Source organism: Falco rusticolus, chromosome 3 (genome assembly GCF_015220075.1).
Source record: "Falco rusticolus isolate bFalRus1 chromosome 3, bFalRus1.pri, whole genome shotgun sequence".
NCBI classification, from domain to species: domain Eukaryota; kingdom Metazoa; phylum Chordata; class Aves; order Falconiformes; family Falconidae; genus Falco; species Falco rusticolus.
In genome coordinates, this window is record NC_051189.1 from 76,073,783 (window position 1) to 76,095,284 (window position 21,502).

Below are 21,502 nucleotides of genomic sequence, written 5' to 3' on the forward strand. Positions count from 1 at the left end.
TGCACACACACAGGGAATTTAGTACACTTTACAGCTCCTGTAAAATAATGTTCTGCAACTGAAAAAGCAAAGAATGCTGGCACATGGAAGAAACCCAGAGGTGAAAACAAAACATATTTTTCACGGTTAATGCAGAACATTTCGAAGAAGAATGAGCGGCAGGGAGGGTTTTGGCTTTCTAAGCAGGCATAGAAATATTTGTTAGCTCATAATGAACCTGCTTTTGCCTTGCTTTCTGCCTGAGTTGTTAATGCTTGTGTTTCCCCTTTTTCCTTCCTAGCTGAACTTCTTCCTTGATCAAAGCTCCTATTTTATTTTTAAACTTTTCATTCCTGTAAGTGTTTGGAAGCTTTCCAGCGGAGCTCTGCTAAAGCCAGAGGGGACTGGAAGCAAAGAGCAAGGACAGACCCAAGGACAAAATACAGACACTTGGGGGACACTCCTTTAAAGCAGCCAGAAGCCACACCCCTTCCTCTCCTTGCATTTTAGCTCTTTCCAGTCCTTTCTAAGGAGCAGAGAATTTCATCCTACATCCTAATGCAGGAAGAGATGTCAAGGAGACAGGGAAAGGCCTTGGCAGTGCGAATATCTTAGATGTTTTTAAAGGATGTGAATAGTTATTTTTGGAAAGTTAAAATAGATGATTCATTCTGAAGTAGGCAGCTGCACGTAAGATTTAGACTGGAATGACAGATTTGAATGCAAAAACACTAGGACTCAGCCAAAGGGCACTGTCACCTGAACAGTTTATGCCCTAATGACCAAGGATAGCATCCCAGTATTTACCTGGCAAGAAGCAACAGACAATGGTATCCTTTCTGCTCTGTGTGACTGGATGCAAAGAAAAGCAATGTGCCCCGTAACCAATTCAGGCCCCCCTTTGCTCTTACCTGAGGCATGGAGTGTACCAGGCAGATGGAGAACAGAGTGAGGACAAGGTGCTTAGGTTGTTTACACTGCTGATGCTGGCCTTGCATGACCCCTCTGTCTCAGTTTCTTCCTCTGTGAAAGATCCATGCATAAAGGATGAATGCAGTAATGCCATTGATAGTTATGATGGCAGTAAATTAAAAATGTCTGTTAACATTAAAGCAGCATAAAGGTACTCCCCCAAAAGTTTCTTTTCAGACACATTTAAACAGCAGCTCTATCTTAGTAACTCAGTCTACCTAATTAATCATATTCTTGCTAGCTCTTAAGCTATTTTTTTTTTTTTTAGGATTGTTTCCCTATTGACCCACTGAACTACCTCCATTTAAGGAATGATATTACTAGTATTACTGCCTTATATTGGCAAGAGAGGAAGAGATGTTCACACTGATGCTAAATGGAAAGCAGCTGCTTTTCATCATATCAGTGAGATTCCCTTCAAAGTATAGTCCTGCTTTTGAGTATCTCTCCATTCCCCTTATTTGTAAAGGGACCTGATAACCTGCTCTCAAAGACAGACAAAGTCAAGCTAGTATGGTATGAAGGAGAAGTTCATATATTTATAGGAATGTTGAAGTTTATTAGACTGTAGAATTAACTAGTCTTAACTTAAGGAGACATTGTCAGCTTAAATTTCACCCATTGTTAACATCTTGTCTAAATAAGCTGTAAAAAAATACTAAGCCTGGTAGGGGGGGAGAAAGATATTCTCATTTTAAAATAAATGAAACATGCAGACATTTTCCTGAACTGTGTGAAAACCCAAATCCCAAAGCATAAAGGACTGACCTGATGTTGACAGTAAGTGTAAACAGAAGTAAAATGAATTTTCTGTTTCTGTGCTGAAAGCAGTGCAGCTAGTTTAAAAAGAAAAAAAAAAAAAAAAAGAAGAAGAAAATAATACTCTATTTTGGAGAGTAACAGGCCTTGGACACCACTGCTACTCTGCAGTAGTATCACAGTCCTGTCTCACTGTGTGGGTGTCAGGGAATGTGGGATACAGCAGCTTATGAATAAAAACCATTTCCTATGTTCTGTCCTATCAGTGGTGTAGATCTCTCCCATCCTCCCTGTGGGTGTAGATAGACCAGATGTTGTGCATGAGCATCATCATCCCACAGTCAACCCTGGTCTTGTTTTATCCTGCTGCAAGGTCAATAGCAGTGGTGCCGTAGCCCAGCTCTGTGATAGCTGCTCCTTGACCTATGTTCTGCTGAGCCACTGTGCATCTGTGTCTGGTCATGCAGTGAAGGATGGACCACAGGGCCATACTAGGACTAGGGAGATGTCTTTCTACTCCAAGATCCAGGCTCAAGCAAATCCTTTGAGGTTACGGTATGTGCCACAGTCACCACCTAGTAATGTGGCCCTTCTACCACCTTGTGACTTTACACTTACCTGAGGTCTCTTCCCCTGGCAAATTGTCCTGTATCTTTTGGGTGAATAAAGCTTTGAAAGACACCAAAGCTGTAGTTTCCTGTTTCAAAGAGCTGAGAGATTTGGTAGTGGTACTATATCTATATTGTTGCTACAAGAAATGGCTATTCTTGGTATCCTGCTGCTGCTACCCTTTGTTTCATTTCTCCATTTCGTCAGTGTCTGCCTTCACCTCCAAATGATCCTGTAAAGAAAGCTGTGTCTCTCCCTTGACTGCAGAGAGGACTAGCCTTGTAACTTTTCTGTCATCTTCATTGTTCTTCCTTGGCATTGCATACATAGAGAGGAACCAGAGGCTTTCCTACAAAGAAATGCACTCCCTTGTGTTGCTGTTCAAGTACACATGTAACTCTTGGCTTCAGCCCGTAGTACATTTGAGCTATGCTATAGGTTCCGTGAATTATTTTCCAACAGTGTTGCCATTCTTCGGCAAATTGAACATACTTAGTGTCTTCAGAGCAGGATCGGTGAGTATATCACAGTCTGACCGTAAAGCAGCCACACGGTACTTCCTGAAGGGAAGAATTTGGAGTTACTGAAGCTCTGCTGCAGCTAGAATGCCTAAGACTGCTGTTACCTTGACAACTGTAGACAGGACATAATTTGTCCTGGCCTGCATCTGAATCTTATTGTAATTCCTGGCATAGATTGGTCTATCAAACCTACATCAGTGCAACACCTGTTCTTCACTAAGAGTTAAAAAAAATTAATGTTCTGCGTTTTTCCTCAACAGGCAGAAGATATTTTTTTTGCCCAGAGTTCAGTACTCAGCCCTGCCACTTTGTGCATGACCTTGGGCACGTGCTTAGCTGTATCTCCTTGCCTGTGAAACACAAAGGATGGTCCTGTCTGCTCTTCAGGAAGTACTGTGGAGGTAAAGCAACTGTAGCTATTCAACAACAAAGCAACACACACATGTTATAAAAGCACATGTAGCATATATATATATATATATAAACTACATATACATATATATATATATGGGGTGGGGAGAGAAAAAGCAACAGGACTATTCCGTTCTTAGTGGAGAGTTTTCAATTTGCTGCATCCGTGACATTTTTGAAGGAAGCAGACATCCTTCCATTGGGAAATGATGCATACTCATACCTGAAAAGTGTATGTAAATATCCCTTATTAAGTAGCTCATCCCTTTGGTTAGCTTAGACCACTGGTGCTGAAAACTAGTGACAGATGGGAATATACAAATATTACTTTACACAGCTCTCCCTGTTCCTTTCACAAGATACGTATCTGTCCCCTCAGTGAACAAATACAACAGGAGAAGGACATACAAGGTCTATCCCTTTAGCTCCCATTTGCACATCAGAGAAACTGTTTCCTTAAAAGTTGTGGCAGATCCCATTTTAAAATTTAATTTCTTTCTTCTCTTCCCAAAATGGAAGTCCCTGTGACCTGTGTGCTGGTTAGACAGCTGATGGCCTTTGTGCAGCACTTAAAAGCTTGAGGTCAAATTCTAATGGCCCTGTAGGAACCCCACAGCTGCCGAGCATGAGACTTGGCAATATGGCCTTCGGAGGTATTTGCCAGCAGACGTCTGAGTTCCCTACAGAGAACAAGGAGAAGAAGGGGGTTTTTGAAGAGGCCAGGTGGGTTGGCTTCTTAATAGATTCCAAAGAATTTCTTCAGGGTATGTTCCTTGTTGGGCTCCATCATATTATGTTCAGATCTGTGTGCTAACTAATTTTCCTCCGTTTGAAAGCAATCTCCTGTATTCTTAGCAAACAACCTGTCGTACACTGAAAGGGATCAGAAATGCACAAAGTTCACAGTAAAATACAATGTAGACATGTGCCCTTATGGATAAGTTCTCATTAGGCAGATGGTGTATAAATACTGTGTGTGGTTGTGTTCCCTAGACATCGCTTGTTGTATGTCTTGGTTTCTAAGTAGGTGATTTAGACAGAAAGAAATCTACTGTTATTTTATCAGGTTTCCCTTAGGTACAGTGTATAATTTGAAAGCTAATGCCAGAATCCTTTTGTTGTTGTGCGGTACGTGTTCAGAGTGACTATTCCAAGAGGCACTTTTTTTCTGCAACTGCAAATTCTTTGAACATCTAATTTTTATATTGTTTTCCTTAAGGGAAATATTTGAAATTATGTGACTGTATGCTAGCATTTTCCATATAGCCACCTTTTATAATGGTTACTTGTGTTTATCACATTCCTTCCTCTTCAAATTTGCTCTTTAAATTATACCACTGCATACTTACATTCCCTTCTCAGCCTCTTCCTGCTAATGAAGGAGAAGAGAAGCCGTCAGGTTGTTCCAGAGAGGATGAGCATGAATTCTAATTTAATTCTAACATAGCTGGCTTCCTATGTGTCAGCACGTTTTTATCATTACAGTGTGACCTCTCCCATTGGAATGCAAGGATTAGAGAAACCAGGGTATTTTGCCACTCAGACTGTCTGAAAGCTTCCCGTGTTCTGCAGCAAGGTGGAAAAAGATGCCAAGAACAGAATTTACAGCCAGAAAAGTTGAATGTATATTTCAAATCCTGTATTTTAGCAGAAATAGAAGTAGCCTAGATCTTAACACAGTAAAGGCTCATGTCTGAAGGCATGACTGATTTCAGAGTGTCAGTAACATGGAAAGCGCAAAACCTTGCTGGGAGGTAAAACTAGAACCATTCTGAACAAGTTTTTCTCTGTGCTGTGAATTTTCAAAGTTGCTACGGAAACAGAGCTCAGAATGTACTTCCTCCCCTCTCCCTGCCAAAACTATTTCCCATATTCAGCTTTTTAAAACTATTTTGTCCTCCTCTTCTAAATAGCACTTTCTGGGTTAAAAAACCCAAATGGACAAAATCTGTACAGCAAAATTAAGACAAACGCATACTAAACACTGTTCCATGCTGCAGCCTGAGACTGCTGGTGAATTGCCCCAGTCAGTGTCTGGCTGTTGAACCTAGTGGTATAAATTTTTATATTGTCTGCAACGTGGCCAATATTCTGGCAGAAACATGTAGCTGATCCCAAAAGACTTCTGTCATGCCAAAGCCTTCAAATTCTTTCTTTTTTCCACTCTTCCACTTCAGTGATATAGCTGTCCTATGTCCGTGTACGCAAGCCTCTGGAAAAATCATACAGCATTTAAATATTTTTAATTATTTTTTTTAAAAATGGTCATCACACCACTACGACTTCAGCAAAATAATGTTTTGGAGGTTGTTTTGTTCCAAGTTCTTCTTAATTTCATCCCATGAAGTTCCTAAGCTTATGAACTGAATCTGCCATATATATATAATATAAAAGCATGTATAATGTGTTCCGATGTCCAGGAAGTCCTTGCTTACCATAGACTAATTCCTCCTTCAGTGCTGAGTTTCATCTCCGTGATATAAGCTCTTTGGGAGCCCATGTGAACCTACATAATACGGAGTTGTAGTGAGTGTTCATAATGCCTATGGCACACACCTCTCGCTACCTACTATACCTTCAGTGCTCCACACTGTGGTCCCACATCCATTCTGGCAACATCATTGGCTTTTTTGGATTTGGCATATGTATCCACCTTGTATCCCTTTAACCCTTATCTTTACAACGCCTTAAATAACACTTTGACCAGTCTTCTATGAATAACCAGTGTGAATAAAATGCAGAGGCAAGCTAGGCTAGGTAATTTCAGTGTACTGTGGAAGCTGGTGTCAGGCAATTTATTGTGTCCTTAATGATAATTGTTCTTTTTCAGTTTCTGTCAAGGCTGACATTATAACATCTTCTAGCAAGGTAGATTGTTTTACTTCCTGTGGTTTTCTGGTCACACACAGCTTTTTGGTATCACGCCCTGGACATTTTGCACGTATCCTGTTGTTGGGGAATGATTTTCCCACTGTTGCCTTCACTGTTATATTTGGCGGGAGGCCCCTTTATTTCAGTTGGGATTTTTTCCACCTTGTTCGTGAAACTTCAGAAGCATAGCACAGACTTGATGACTCACCTGTCTCAGGCATTTAATGAATTTTCCCTTATCCCCATATTTAATTTTTGTGATTTGGTCCGTTCTCTAACTACCAACACATCGAATGTTTTTTTTTTCTAGTTTGCATTGAACCTTTCTGCTTTTGTTTTGAGTAGTCATATTTATAGCTTCTAATGATAGCTGGATATTTGTAAGATACATAGCCGTGAGAGAAAGTCCTCTTTCTCCATTTCAGTGTGCTTTTATTCTCCCTGGTGATCCCATTACAAACTGTTGCCAGAAGCCTTGTAGGTGTACAGCTCTGCATTCTGATTTCTTGCCAGAGTATAACCTGGTAGATAATCACAACCACCTTGCAAGATGCAAGTCAACTGTCCGTATGATAAGCAGGTCAGGATATCTGTGTGCTATGTCTTCTGAGGCTGCTGGTTACAAAAAGGAAATAATTTGTGAGATGGGGGTCTGTATATTTTAATTTTAGCAAGCAGTGTTTCAGTCCCCTGTAATCTTAAGCATAGCTGGAATCCATGCAGTGACTTGTGTTATGTGTTAGGACAGGGACTATTGAGTGATTCATTTGTGCTGATTTGAAAGAGCCAGTATGGCAAAAAGTGAGGAATTAACTCTCATATTTCTCATAAACACTGACTGACGTGAAGTCCCCTTCCCCATGTCATTGTAATTTCTTATGACTGGATGTGTTGCTTCTATAGGACAGCTTCTTCTACATCAATGATCAGACATCTTGTTTTAATTTTCCCTCCTTTTATTTCTTTTTTGTTTGTTTTGGTTTTTGCTGTTGTTGTTGTGGGTTTTTTTGACTAATGAAGAGATGACAGCAAGAACAATTTGTGGCCCAAACGATTAAATACAGTTGGGTTCATGAAGGCAGAACCAAAGATAACCGAGCTGAGATAGCCATGGGCTATAACTAGATCATTAAACTCCCATTTTTATTTTTCACTCATGTCATTACAATTGAAGATACTTCTTGGAATCCTTTTTGAAGTGATTTGAATGCAGGATTAGAGGCAATATATTTGGAACCACTGAAAAGAACATGTGATAAAAAAAGAAACCCAGCCCTAATAGGAAAAACCCTAGGTAAATGTCTGCAATGAGAAAGTTCTTTCTTAAAAGGCATAAGTTATCAAAAAAAAAAAAAAAAAAAAAGAAAAAGAAAAAGAGAGGAATAATAACTGACCAACAGTATCTTGTCCCACTTGAGCAAGGAACAAAATCAGCTCAACAATTAAGTGCCTTTATTAAGATCTAAAGCAGTGATATTTAACATCAGTTGAAAGGGAAAAAAATAAAATGAAAATGTTCTAAGCAGTGAAGCAGGAGGAAAAGAAACCCCATGCTGAGAGTCATTAAGACCAAAAGGTAATTCATCACAGGCATGACTAACCTTATTACAGGAAAGCTGCATTGTCTTTGTGGTGCAGGCATTGATTCCAAGCTAGGAAACGAACATGAAGGCACCTTTAGTAGTGAAAGGAAAAATATTAAATTGCTCCTGAAAATTGTAGCAGTGCTATTTACTCCATCAAGGAATACTAATGAGACTGTTCAGGGAAGTCCAGCCAGCCAGCATAAGAAATGTATTTTGTTAAATTCTAATTAAAGATTAATTTTTGCTGAACACTCTCCAAGCAGTGAATTGTTTATTAAGAAAAGGAAGTCCAGGGAAAAAGCAAAAAGCCAAGGTATTCCTCTTTAGCTGTCTGGAAGCCACCTAAAATTTTAGTGAGTTTTCGTCTGGTTGCCATAGTTGCTTTTCTGCTATCATAAAAGGGAGTTCTTCATGCCTGCTGCATGGGCTGTCAGGTTTGCCTGTTACCCAAGGGTGTCATCCAGTGCCATGCATAAGCTAATGGGTCTTGTTAGAAAGTGGAGGAGTAGCCTGTAGCAGAGACAACACTGGTTTGTGGAGAGAGTCCAGATCTGAGAGGGTCGGTGCACAGCTCAGACTGGCAAACTGTGCTGAACCCAAGCTGGTTTTGTGTACAGCCGTTGTTGTTCCTGCACAGATTTTTTCCTCTGTGTTTCATAGGAACCTACCAAGGCTCTCTGGGCATTTTTGCTATCTTTGATATCCATATACTACTTCCTGAATTGATGTATGGTAGACTGCAATTGCATGAAAAGATAACCTGAATCGAAACGAAGCAAAACTAGAAACATGATCATTCATCCCAGTTCTGATCGTGAGTTGGCAGCTTAGTTCACAAGCAACTTGGCCTTTGCTTGTTAGACCATGGACACATGTGAATGTGCTGAGTAGTTTAAACTAAATTCTTATGGAAAGAACAGCAGCCATTCCAAGTAAAATCATGACAAATACAGAGACAACAGAGCCTCAGCAACCTTAGACTCAGCTGTGATGTTCCTTTAAAACATAGGTAGAAAAAATATGGGGAAATCAGTGTTGAGATTTGATGGTGAGTATAGACAAGAGTAAATGAGATTTCCAGGAAAACATAGAGGAAGGAGCAGAGAGAGTGTGCCAGGTGCCCTTTAGGATTCTGGTAGGTCTAAATAGTTGGGACACAAACTTATTTAGAAGGTGAGGTTGGTGTAAGTCTGGAATCTCCTTACATATCTAATTGGAGAGCTCTCCCCTTCTGCCACAGGCTGAAGTGGTGGAATGAAGTTGCTTTGGAAGCTAGTAGGCATGTTAGACATACTGTCCTGGACTGTCTTCTGCAGTGCAAGTATGGTTGAACGCTGATCCTTAAAAACCCTGTGTGGGATCAGGGGAGAGATCTTGGAGTGCATGTGGCTCCTTCCTCGCTTATGCTACTGAGTTCCTTCAAGGGATACCAGGGAGCAGCAGGGAATGATGCACATCCTGTTCTCATCCTGATGTGCTATGTGGTTGTGGGCAGAAAATGTAGCTATGGAAGGCAAAAGCTGCTGGAAATGCCAAAAGAATCATAGAAGAATGCATGTCTAAAATTCTGAGTCTCTAATCCAGGTGTTTCTGCGGTTGGTAAGCTGAAGTGAGAGGGCTTTGATTAAAGTGGAGGGTGACATGAGGAGGTATTACTGTGAAGATCCTGAGCCTGCTGCCTACACTGCCATCAGTAAGAACATCCTGCAAGCAAGGGCCTTCTTGCTGTGTCAGAGCTGTGATTGCTTCTGCTGGGATAGGTAGTAGAATACTTAAAAAGTGTGGGCTTCCTCTGTGTCAAGGGACACGTCTGCCTGCACATATACTCTTCCAAACCTGGTCAGGGAGATATAATTAGGAGAGAAGTCTTTTAATGAACCGCTAATACTGGCCTAGCAGCAACTTGCAGATGTTGAGGGAAAGGTTAGGGTCTGGCCTGCTGCTGAAGTATTTGATTCATTATTTGGATGTTCCAAGTTTTCATGGTTTGCTCTTCCCTTTGAATAAAAGCTGTTTGTTTAACCCTGGAATTTTTTGCATGCAGGTGGGTATATTGCTTATCATGAACACTCACGTGGTGTAATTTATTTTCTGAGTGAGGACTATGCAATTTTTAAAGAACTTTGAAAGTCAAACTGCCTGACAGAAAGGTTAGTACATGACAGACAAAGCTGATAAACAGTCACTATACTTGGATAAAGCTGCAAGTAAGTAGGTTGATAAATCGGTCAAAGAAGTTGTGTTTTTTCAGCTTGAAAACTGAACAGGATCATCCAGTTCAGTGCTGGAGAACCATGGATCATAAGGGTCAGTTCATTTTCAAAACCACAGCCCATCAGAGCTAGGAGTTTAAGCATCTTTCCATACAGGTGGCTGCAGTTTCAGGGACCTAGATTTGTTTTTGAACTTTCTTCTCCCCCAGCTGGATCTGTTAGCACCAAGGTCCCCTGAGTGTAATAAAGGTTCAGAAAATGGGCAGTCATACCTCCAGCTTTCAGGAGCTTAACCAGATCAAACAGATTTCAGTCAATGCCTGCTTACAGAGAATCTTTCACAAGCAGCAGATTTGACCACTGCCTTACACATCTTCTGTATTACAGACTAATTGGCTAGAACACATACTGAGAGAGTGTGTGACCAGGATAAACTCCTTCCTCAGCCTGAAGGAATTTTACCTTTTGTTACTGTTCCACCAGAGCAGAGGAAGTGCTGGGTGGAAGCTGTTTTTCCAGCCTGAATCAGGCTGCCTTCCCTTGGACTAGTATATGGCTGAGAATGTAAGAGTCCGATCAAAAAGGAGAGAGCGCAAGGGGAGCCTTGCTGTAGTGATTGGAGCATTCATACGGGAGAAAACCCCTAAACTCTGTGCTTTGGACTATGCTTCTTTTTGCTTCTGTGACTTTACAGGAGGAGGAGGAGGGAGAACTCATGATCACCAGCACAACTTAATGGGCTGGCTTACGTTCTTCTCTGCACTGTGGCCCAGAGTGCCTAGAAAGTTTCCCCCATTTAACTATACTTAGCAAATGGGTAAGGTATGCCTCAAGGAGGCAGAAAATAAAAATTTGAATCCTGTCAGGCTCAGTTAAGTATTGACCTCAGTCTCCTATTCACTGGCTCGGTGTTTTAAGGAGGAGGCAATCAAAGGTAGCCCATGGTGACACCTTAATATCTTGTTTCTCCAAAGAAGGCAGTGAGCCTTCGCTCAGTGTTTTTTTTTATTATTTTTTTCTCAACAGGTAGCTATATCTCATTCACAGGAGAGGATTTGGGACTCTAGACTGAAGAGAGAGGTGCTTGCTCACAGCTCGTAATCTTGTTGCTTAATTTTATTCTAATTAATACATTCAATTATATTAACTAATTATTTCAATTAATTACATTTTAAGTTTCATTTCTCAAGGGAGTAATTGTTTTGCTCATCATTATGTGTAAACTAGCTTTTTTTAGCTCTTTGCACAAACTATAGAATTTAGGGAAGAGGGCTGATGAACTTGGAAAACATTTGGGGATGAGAAGGCAATTGATTTTTGGTGTTGTGGTGGGTTAGCATTGGCTGGCAGCCAGGTACCCACCCAGCTGTTCACTCACTGCCCCTCCTCAGAAGGCTGGAGGAGAAAATAGGATGAGAAAGCTGATGAGCCAAGATAAAAACAGGAAGACTGCTTACCAGTTATAGTCACAGGCAGAATAGACTCAGCTTGGGGAAAATTACTTTACTCCAACTAAAACAGACTTGCGTAGTGAAAAACAAAAACCAAACATTAAAACAACACCTTCTCCCCGTTTTCACAGGCTCAGCTTCAGTCATTCATTTCTGATGCCCCTCCACCCTGAGCAGAGCAGGGGGGATGAGGGATAGGGAGGTTGCGCTCAATGCATAACACTGTCTCTCCTGTTCCCTCCTCCTTGTGCTGTTCCTCTGCTCCACCACTGGTCTTTCCTTGGGCTGAAGTCCTTCAGAAAAAATGTGCTGCAGTGTGGGCCCTCTACAGATGTCAGCTCCTTCAGGAAGTATCCAACTGCTCCAACATGGGGTCCTCTGTGAGCTGCAGTGTGGATGTCTGCTCTGGTGGTGTCTCCTTCACTGACCACTGTGGTATCTGCTCCAGCACCATGGACCACCACCTCCCCCTCCTTCTCTGACCTTATTGTTCCTCCTGTTTTTTCTCACTTCCATTTTTTTCTTGTTCTGCCTGTCTAGTGTTTTCTGCCTTTCCTTAAACATGTTTTCCCAGCACCACACATATGGCTGATGGGATCAGCTTTGGCCAGCAGGGAGGCCATGACAGAGCTCCCTGTGTTCAGTACAGGGCAGCCCCTGACCTCTTTCCATAGAGGCTAAACCTGCAGCCTCCTCTCTACCAAAATCTTGCCACCTACATACAATGCAGGTATTCAGACTATGTTGCTGTAGAAGTCCTGTCAGGGCCTTCAGGGCACCACTAGGCATTAATTACCCTGACCAGCCTCACCTGGGACCTCCACCCAAGATCTCCATTTAAGCTGAGGCCTGTGATTTTGCTTGTCCTGAGCTATGTTATAGGTGCACCTAGTTGCAGACCTTTCCCTGCCTCATATTTTGTTTTTTGGCTGAAACTCTAGACAGACCTTGCACCTGGTTTGCTCCCTTGCCATGTCTGGCGCTGTCAGTGGAACCCTGTGTTCAGATGCTGTGGGACTGTGGCCCTGGTTGGTGAGAATGCTGCCTGTGCTGGGATCACCCTTGGCTTAGACAGCAGTCAGCCTTTGCTGCTCCCTGATGCTTCTGTTTTGGTAGGTTTTTGCTTCGTCCCTTCTATCAGCGTAGTTAGTGATATTAATATATGGGGAGTAGCACTGTGTCTCTGTTTTGATTGGAAATCAAATGAGAGATGGTGGTAGGAATGCATTTTTATGTGACTGTGGTCATGGGTTTACCAATTCTTTCATGAGGTGGGGTAGGAGTAGTGAACACACGACTATAGAGGAGAATTTCTGGAAGGGGGTAGAGGGGCAGCCCATTTTGCAGCATTGTGATCTTAGATTACTGTAAGTCCATTGTCAAGCTGCATCCTGCTCTCACGCCTGCTTTGGGAGCCAGGCACTAGAAGTTAGAGACTGCAACTTCTACTCCATGCACACCCAAACCCTGTATCAGATCCAGTCCTCAGACTACTGATGTGTACAGATTTTCTGTCTTAGATTCCAAAATATTTTTCTCTTGTCATCATCTTCTGTCCTCAGCTAATGCTCTGATTGAGAATCTAATTATGGCAAGGTGAGGGTAAATTTGAACACAGATGTTACTGTGCCTCTGAATGTCCAAAGCTGTGCCTTGCTGCTTGAACATTGTAAATGCTGCTGTGCTCTTCAGGCCCCCAGGAATCCCTCTGTCTTTGCTAGATAATGCAACGCTCTACAGACTCACAGTTACTGGCTTGGTCTCGTTTCTAGTCATCAGCAATTTGGTTTTGTAGAGATTTTCCAGATTTCAGGAGGATTCTTGGATTTATTTCCCTGGCTTGTGCAGCCTCACATTTACTCAGTTTAAATTCTCTGGGGCTTTTTTTTTCCTTTGGCACATCAGAGCAACACATTAAAAAGGGTCCCTGTGGTTTGCTTTGGAAGATTCTGAGAGGGTATGCTGGTTGAAAACTCTCTAGTACCTGGTTAACTTAGCTCCTACAGTGGTTCATCAAGGACATCTCATAAAAATATGCCTAGTCTAAAGAAAAAGTAGACTGGCTTATGTATTACCTTCATTATATCTGATGTAGCAAAGTCTTTGGCTTGTGCTTCTCCTGTCTCTAGCTAAAGTTGCTGCTTCATGTTCAGGCCATGAGAGCATGTAAATGACTGAAGAACCTGTGTCTGCTCCAAAAATGCTTTTGAAAATTTTACTGATAATTTCCAATTGTTTTAGCTGTGTAAATCCACCACTCTGTTCAACCTGGCTTGTTACCTGACCTTGCTCAGTCACCATTTGACTACCAAGACAAATTCAGTTTGATTTTACTTTCCATAGCTAGGGGGAGTATTTCTGCTGCAAACATTCATTATTTTAGTGTTAATATGTCCCTCAATCTATCAAACATTTTATCTTTTACATCCATCCTATAGAAAAAAAATCCAAAAAAGCCTACATTGCAATTCGCATCCACAGACTTTCCTTCCCAGCCTGTCTAGACAGGATTTTGGTTCCTATGTATCATAACCAGCTAGCACCTGGCATTTTGATCTTCCTTTGTTTCTTGGACATTTTGCATTATGACAGCCTTTGTTTTAAGAAACATGTTGTTGCTTGAATATATTTTGAGGTTTTGGGCCTTTTTTTTCTTTTATCTTGTGAAGACTTTCCATTTGCTATAAAAAGGATTGAGGGTGAACAGCTTAAACTTGCATATCTAACTTTTAATTGGTTGCACATTTAACTTCTGCTCAGTGCGGGCATCTAAAAAAGATGGGGACAGACAGATCCAACCTGAAAGTATTTGAAGTGTAACTGGGAAGCAGAAAAAAGCAGAATACTATTAGAAAAAAGACATACCACCCCACTGTCTGTTCACATGCCAAGTTAGGGAAAGCAAAGTACATTTGATCTGCTTGCTCTCACCTCTTTTTTTTTTTTTATAGAAAATGGAAATAAAAGGCAATTTCCAGGGTGAAATTCATCTCAGTCAAAGATATGTGCCTATTTCCACCCTCCTTAGCAGTCATGAAGTTTCAACAGGTATGGGTAACATCCTTCTTATGTGGTTTCTCTGGAACCTAATGGAGTTTCATGTCTGGCTGTCAGTGGAATTTATCTGGCAGCAGTAGTGCCCTCTAAAGATAGTAATTTCAAGGTGACTGGAAAAAGTAGCCGTCCTGACAATATACCAACAAAACCCCAAACGTTAATTTTCAGTCAGGTCAGCTTCTGGCCAGAGACCCTGAAAACTGAAGTGCTGGCACTAGACTCTCAGGGCCATGTGCACCAATCTGGGGTAGGGTAGGGCTGCTCTTTCTGGGGCTGCTGCAGCCTTGGGTCAGTTTGACTGTGTAGAGTTTATGTAAATTCAGTCAGGGTGTTTAAAGCAGCTTCACTCATTGTGGACTCATTTAAAAGCCAAAATATTCATGATGTTTTAGAAGGAACCATATTTTCAAGTGACTTTTTATAGCAGCTTGATACCTCTGACTTCTGCATGCAAATATGCTGCCTAATTTCTGGAAGTCCTTTCTTGTTATGCGCAGAGGTGTGGGGGACTGTGCCCTCAACAACCTTATTTGACTCCAGTACTGCTGTTAAGGAAAAACTTGTAAGTGCTGAGAGCACTACCTTCAGTTGTGTCAGTTGCTTTTCCAGAGATAGTGGTTTGTTTAATTTTTTTTTATTTGCCTTGTTCCTTTGATTGCTTCAGAAGCCATTAACAAAGTGATGGTAGGAGACTGAATTTAATTTCCTAATTCCTAAGCCCCTGGCTGTTTTGCTTTTATGAAAGGATAATACTGATGTTGTGTATAAGGGACTAATGTTGGCTGGTTTCAGTAGCTGTTTTGACAGTGCAATTATTGTCAAAGTTGTTACAACAAATAGCCATTTTAAACTTTAAAATATGCATGTAGCAGGTTAAGTTCTCCTGGGCCAGTTAGGTCTTCCAGGAACTTTGCTGCATCACAGAGAGATCTGCAGAATTTAGCAAGTTAGTTTTAAAAAACACAATCTCTACATATGTTCTATGTGACTTGAGTATTTGAAAGAGTCTACGTTTTTATTATAGAGTTGCTTTGGAATGCCAGGACTTAATGAAGCTTTCTCTTCTGCTGTCAGTGAGTATCAACCAGTAGCAATAACCCCTGCTTGAAGGGAAAGGTTGATTCTTGCTCTCTTGTACATAAACTGCTGTTTTGTGATGGCAGAAAGGGCTTTGTGCATTGGCAGTGTATATAAAATTGCACCATGAACGGTTGGTGTTTCTAAACTTCTGCCCCTACTTCATAACACGTAGGCTGTCATCTCTCATAAATGTATTGCATGGCCTGTTCTTTTACTTTACTAAAAAAAAATATGGATTCTGAGATCAAATAAAGACACGAGAAAACATAATTTTCTCTGTCGACAGAGCAGGGTGTCACTGGGGATTTTTATGGTGCCACAACTGCAAAATGCTGCTTAAGTGCTCTCGTAACCTGTGGCAACTGTAATTCCAGAGAGTTGCAGAATTTTAAAGCTCTTGCACTGAACAAGCTTGGCTGTTTACAGCTGCGAAGAACATCTCTTCCTAATGCTAGTTTATACTGCTCAAAATGCAGTCTTGTCTTTAGAACTTTGTGCCTCTTTCCAGCTTTCTGGGCCTTCACTCTGCCTCTCCAAAGGCAGTGGCTATCAGAAGCATTTTGTATAGACAGTACTGGCTGGTCACTGTTGCAGTGGAAGCAAAAGGAAGGTCTGGGAGTACGAAGCTGTTTTCACACTTCTGTGTTCAGCTATTTAAATATAGAACTCACAGGACAAAGCGCTTTTTGCATCACTGTAGAAATGCGAAGTTAATATTCAGTTGTTGGAGAATATTGTTTGTCTGTTGGTTGCTTTTTGAAAAGTTCTTATTGCACCCAGTGGAGAAAGGAAATGAGGAGGAACTTTTGAGAAAAGTCAGTCTGTTCCCATTGATTCTTGTAAGTGGGAATATTTACTATTAGAGTGACAGTTTCACAATGTTGTGCCTAATTTGTTTTAGCTTTTTCAATTTTTTTCTCTTGCATGGATATAGCCATAACAGTTGTGATTTCCTGCTGTGTGCTCTTTGAAGTAGCAATTATAAATTGATCTAGGTGCCTGTGACCAACAGTGTTGTGTGTGTTCTTCACTGTGTCGTAAAAGTACTTCAGTGTGGCATAGCACCTTGAAAGGGGGTGTTATAAAGTTTTAGCATGGCCTGTAGGTAATAGGGGGTGATGACAGACCAGAGCTATCACTGGTTTTTCAAGGTGTTCTTCCTAACACACATCCAGTTAGAGTCTACACTTTCTGTTGATCTTTTGACTGGAATTTCAAGCTCTCTCTACTAGTCAATTTTAGAGTTCCCTGTCTTGAAGTGGCTTTCCTTTCAAAGCAGATCAGGAGAGCCACTAGACGGAGCACTGGCTAGATGCTCTGGGACTTTGCACAGATTCCTGGTATGACTTTCGACAGCTCACTTTTTTTTTTTTTTATTATTATTATTTTATTGCAAGCCTATCAAAATTTCTAACCAGTTTATCTAGGATTATAGAAAATATTTATATTCACAAACATGTACAAGCTTTAAATTCACATTTTCAATGCCTCTGTAGCTATGAAGGGAGATGATTCTCATGTCATTGTCAGAGTACTGATGCTAGTAGGGGGCATGGTTTAAAAGTACCTGAAAAACATGAGAGCTAGCAGTGCTATTTAATCTGCCTTGTTACTTCAGTTCTTTAGCTGAAGAATGGGAATGGTACAGGTAGAAGATAAGAACATTTTCTAGGTAGGGAAGATGTGGTAGACATTGTTGGGGGCCTGCTTAGTCCCATTAAAACATTGTGGTAAAACTAGAAATGGTTTGATCTCAAGATTCTCTATTAGCACCAGATGCCCTGCTTTGTTTCTCCGAAATCAAAGTTGTTTAATTTTGGAATTTTTTTTTATTCTCAGTTGGGTTGGAGTGGGCAAAGGAAGGATAGTGCTCTGTTAGCAGATCTAGTAATGTGTACTTTGTGTAACTAGTGAATGTGCTGTGGAGGGACAAGAGGGAAACAATTTTTTAAAGGAATTATATACAGTACTGATGTAGCACATTCGTTACATCTGTTAATGGTTTTGAAATATTTTGAAACTCATTAAAGAATATCCTGAATAAAGAGAAATCATCTTTAGAGCAAAGTGCAAGTTAAGTAACTACTTTTTGTTTCCTTACAAGTCTTTCCTTTGAGATTAAAGCATGCTTGGACTGATGCTCTAGCAAATGGGTAAATAATCTAGTCATAAGAGTTAAAAAACAGTTTCCCTAACTATTGGACTTTCTATTTAAAAGCACCGGTTATTGACAGAATGTTTTCAGCTGCTCATTCTTATTTCTTCTCCTTCCCCTGGACTCTGAGGCACTTTATGTAAAGATATTTCAGAAGAAACACCCTTATGAAACTAATTTGCAGCATGGTAAAATAAGTAAAATTTGCTTTGAGCAACTGGCCACTGTCCTTATAGTGGAGGTCTTGAAGCAGAGTTGGACAAAATAGTTATGGAAATCTTTGAGATGCTGTAAAGTAGCAGCGCTTGCAGGGAGAAACCTTCTGTTCAGGCTTTTTGTTTCTGGGTGGTGCCACCACTGTCTGATCTTCTTTCCAAAGTAATGTGATTCAGTGGTGGTTCTCGGAAGTTTTACGGTTTACTTTCAGACACTTAGGGTGGTATTCATACCTTCTGACTTGAGATAGCTGAAAATTACACATCTGTATCTAAAGTGACTAGCTACTCTAGCCTCTATTTACGGTCATTAGAGAGAAACTGGCACTTCTAGGGAGGTGTTGCTCTGATTTGCTTTAGAAACCAGTTTGAGAATGAAATTACTTTCCTTCTTCAGGTGCCTTTTTGTCTTCTTTGACTATAAAGGGTGGCTTAGAAAGAGCTCACATTTGACATGTCTTTTAGCTGCATGGGTTAGATGGAGTGAATCCCTTTTTCTGTCTCAGGAGGAGCTGAATTACTCCCCAAATGCAGAGTTACCTTTTTTTTTTTCTTTTTTTTTTTTGCGGGGGGGGTGGTGGTGGTGGTGGGGGGGGTCTCACCATTTCCTCCCAGTAAGGATGGGTTAAGAAAAGGCTTATCGGAGTGAAGTGCTGTGCTTGTGAGACTCTCACAGCTGTGACAAGAACAGAGATAACTTCTGATTTGGAACAGCCTGGCTTCTAGGTCATAAATTAGGCTGATTTATGTCACAGTGCTGTCTCTGAGTAATGTCATTCTTCATTGCTTAATAAACACTAAAAGTCTGTTTCTAACCTCTACAAAACACCAGCAATGAGAAATATGTTGCATTGGAATGACTCTGCTTTGGCTGTAGAGACCAAACCCAACTTGTTCCATTAATAAGACCCATGTTGCAAAGCAGGGCACCTTACGGCTGGGGAAGAAGATTAACTTCAGCTTGCCAGTACAAAGCAGTCTTTAAAGTACAATGTTACTGCTCTTGTGCTGTGCTGAAAACCCCACTGCTAGCAGTCAAACTGAGTTTTGCTTTCAAGAAAAAATAATGAGTGCTAATCCATTGAATCATTCACTTGTCTTTGTGACTTTAGGAGTGTTTGGGGCTACTTTCTAAACAAATTCCTTCCTACATTTTTAATGTGTGATGGCTATCTAAGAAATAAGTTCTGTTTCACTTCGAAAATGCACCTCTGAGTTGGTTAATAGTTCAGCAGTTAGCACCCAGAACAAGCTGTACGCCTGAGTAGAGATACCTAAGATCCTCTAAAGTATGTGGAGGTGCAATGAACGCACACAGTGGTTGTAAGACATGATTAAGCAAGTGAATGTCAGGTATGAGCAATGAGAAAAGCTTAGGTATTATTACTAACATGTTGGTTAATATGAATTTAACTTCCTAAATTTATTCTGCTGTTTTCTTTTAATACATGGAACACTTCAACTTTATTGACAAAAGGTATTAGCATGACTAAAAGGAACTGAATTTATTTGTTTGGAAATTGTTTGACCAGACAAGTAGCAATCACGTAGATGGAGCTCTGTTTCTAGATGGCAGCAAATCATCAGAATAATGTGTGGGCTGTATGGGGAATCTACAGCATGCATGTGGTGTTTGTGACTAAAATGGGAAGCAATGTGTATTTTGCTTCTGCTATTGCTTTCTCAAGGAATTTCCCCATGCTTTGCCTCTTTGGTTCCAAAATACTGTTCTGATTAAGGCATGATAGGGTTTACTGTTAGTGTCATTTTTTTTTCCTGTTTTCCATTCTGTGTGAATCCTTTCACAGACAAAAGCAATGGTGATTGTATTGGAGCTGGGTGCCTGCTCTGTCTTTACTCTGGATTTATTATTGCATTTTTATCAGATTTTGCCTTGCTTTGCACTTCACTGGGTTTGATGATCTTTAGTGAAATCTGTTAGTTTAAGGAGGTGGCTTTCTTAATGACTTATACACCATCTGTTATTTTATTTTCAGTTTATTGTTGCTTTTAATTATAATTTAGTAAGTTCTGCAGATATCTGCTGCTTTAATTATAGTGAAATGTGTATTGCTTTTACAATCATGTTGTCAAACTGGGGTTATTAAGTACCCTAAGGCACCTTGATTTTTGTGATGTAATGGTGCATGAGTATGACTAGAGAACTGTAACAGTCCAACTTCAAAATATCTGAATCTCTGCCTGTTGTTTTGTTTCAGTTACCTTATAAAGCTGCTTCTCATGGACACTTTTTTGTTTACAGCACACTAACACTTTAGTTTGAAATGCTGCAACACAAAGTATTGCATATTTAAATTTTGTGAGTCCTGTTGAATGTGTTAATTGTGCATACAATACTAGATAGTCTGCATGTGACTAGAACGAGATCTGATTAATGCTTTATCAAATGATCATTCTCAAAGGGGAATGTGTTTTAAATGTGTAATAATTTTTTTTTCATTCATACCACGTACAGGAACAAACAAGTGGTAGACTTTCATTTGCTTTTTCCCTGGCTGTGTTTCTAACGTACAGTAGAAATAATTTTTGCCAGGAACACTTCCTGTGAGATTTAGTTTAGAAGAGGCTTTCCACGTCCCTGATTTGTTTGAGGTTGAATCCCAGAATCGCAACATGTATTCAAGAAGTGTCCATCCTGCCTCCTTTCAGTCGTGTAACATTGCCAGTGACAGAGAGGGCGCTGCTTATGTTAATATGAATGATTTAGTTGTTTATCCTGCTGACTTGTGAAGGTTTTATGCTTAGTTCATAATTGGCAAAAACTTTTATGCTCCAAGACAGAAGTTGTGGAGATGTGCAAGTTATTTATGCAGTTTTGTTTGCGGTATTTTCAGGTGTGACTGACCTGACCCCAAGTCTTCTTGAGTCATTCTAGTAAAGAAATGTGAACTGGTCTTTCTTGGTTCTCCACTATGTTCCTTTGAATGTATTAGTGCACAGCAGTTCATCTCTTGAAGGGATGATTACCTTAAGCAGCAAATCCCACCTAAACTGAATTTGATCCATTTTTTCTGAATTGGGTTGCCTAATTATTGTTTTGCCACAGGCACAAATCAAACCACTTCAGTTTCTCTCCACCCATGATACAGTGAAGGTTCTGATATCCGAAAATCAATGACACAGAAAGGCCCACCTCTTGCAGCAGTCAAGAACTGGATGCTCTTTCTGGCTGGAACTCAGGGGGAAAAAAGGAGAGTTTAAGACCCTTGAAAGAAGGGGCACGCTACTCAGGAGGACTAGAAGGATGTTGTGAGGTTATGTAGGGAGAAAATTAGAAAGGCCAAAGTAGTCCCATTAAAACTTAATCTGGCTACTGCTCTGAAAGACAGTAAAAAATATTTCTGTTAATGTTTTAGTAACAAAAGGAGGGCTAAGGAGGATCTCCATCCTTTACTCCAGGGGTCTTCAAACATTTTAACCAGGGGGCCGGTGTGCGGATGGAGTGACAGGCAGCCATCTGCGGCTGCTTGGTTTCCCCCCCAACCCCCGGCGGGGTGTGTGTCTGTAAATACCGGGGGCCGGATTGAGGACCCTGGGGGCCATATCCAGCCCGCAGGCCGTAGTTTGAGGACCCCTGGTTTATTGGATGTGTGGGGAAACTG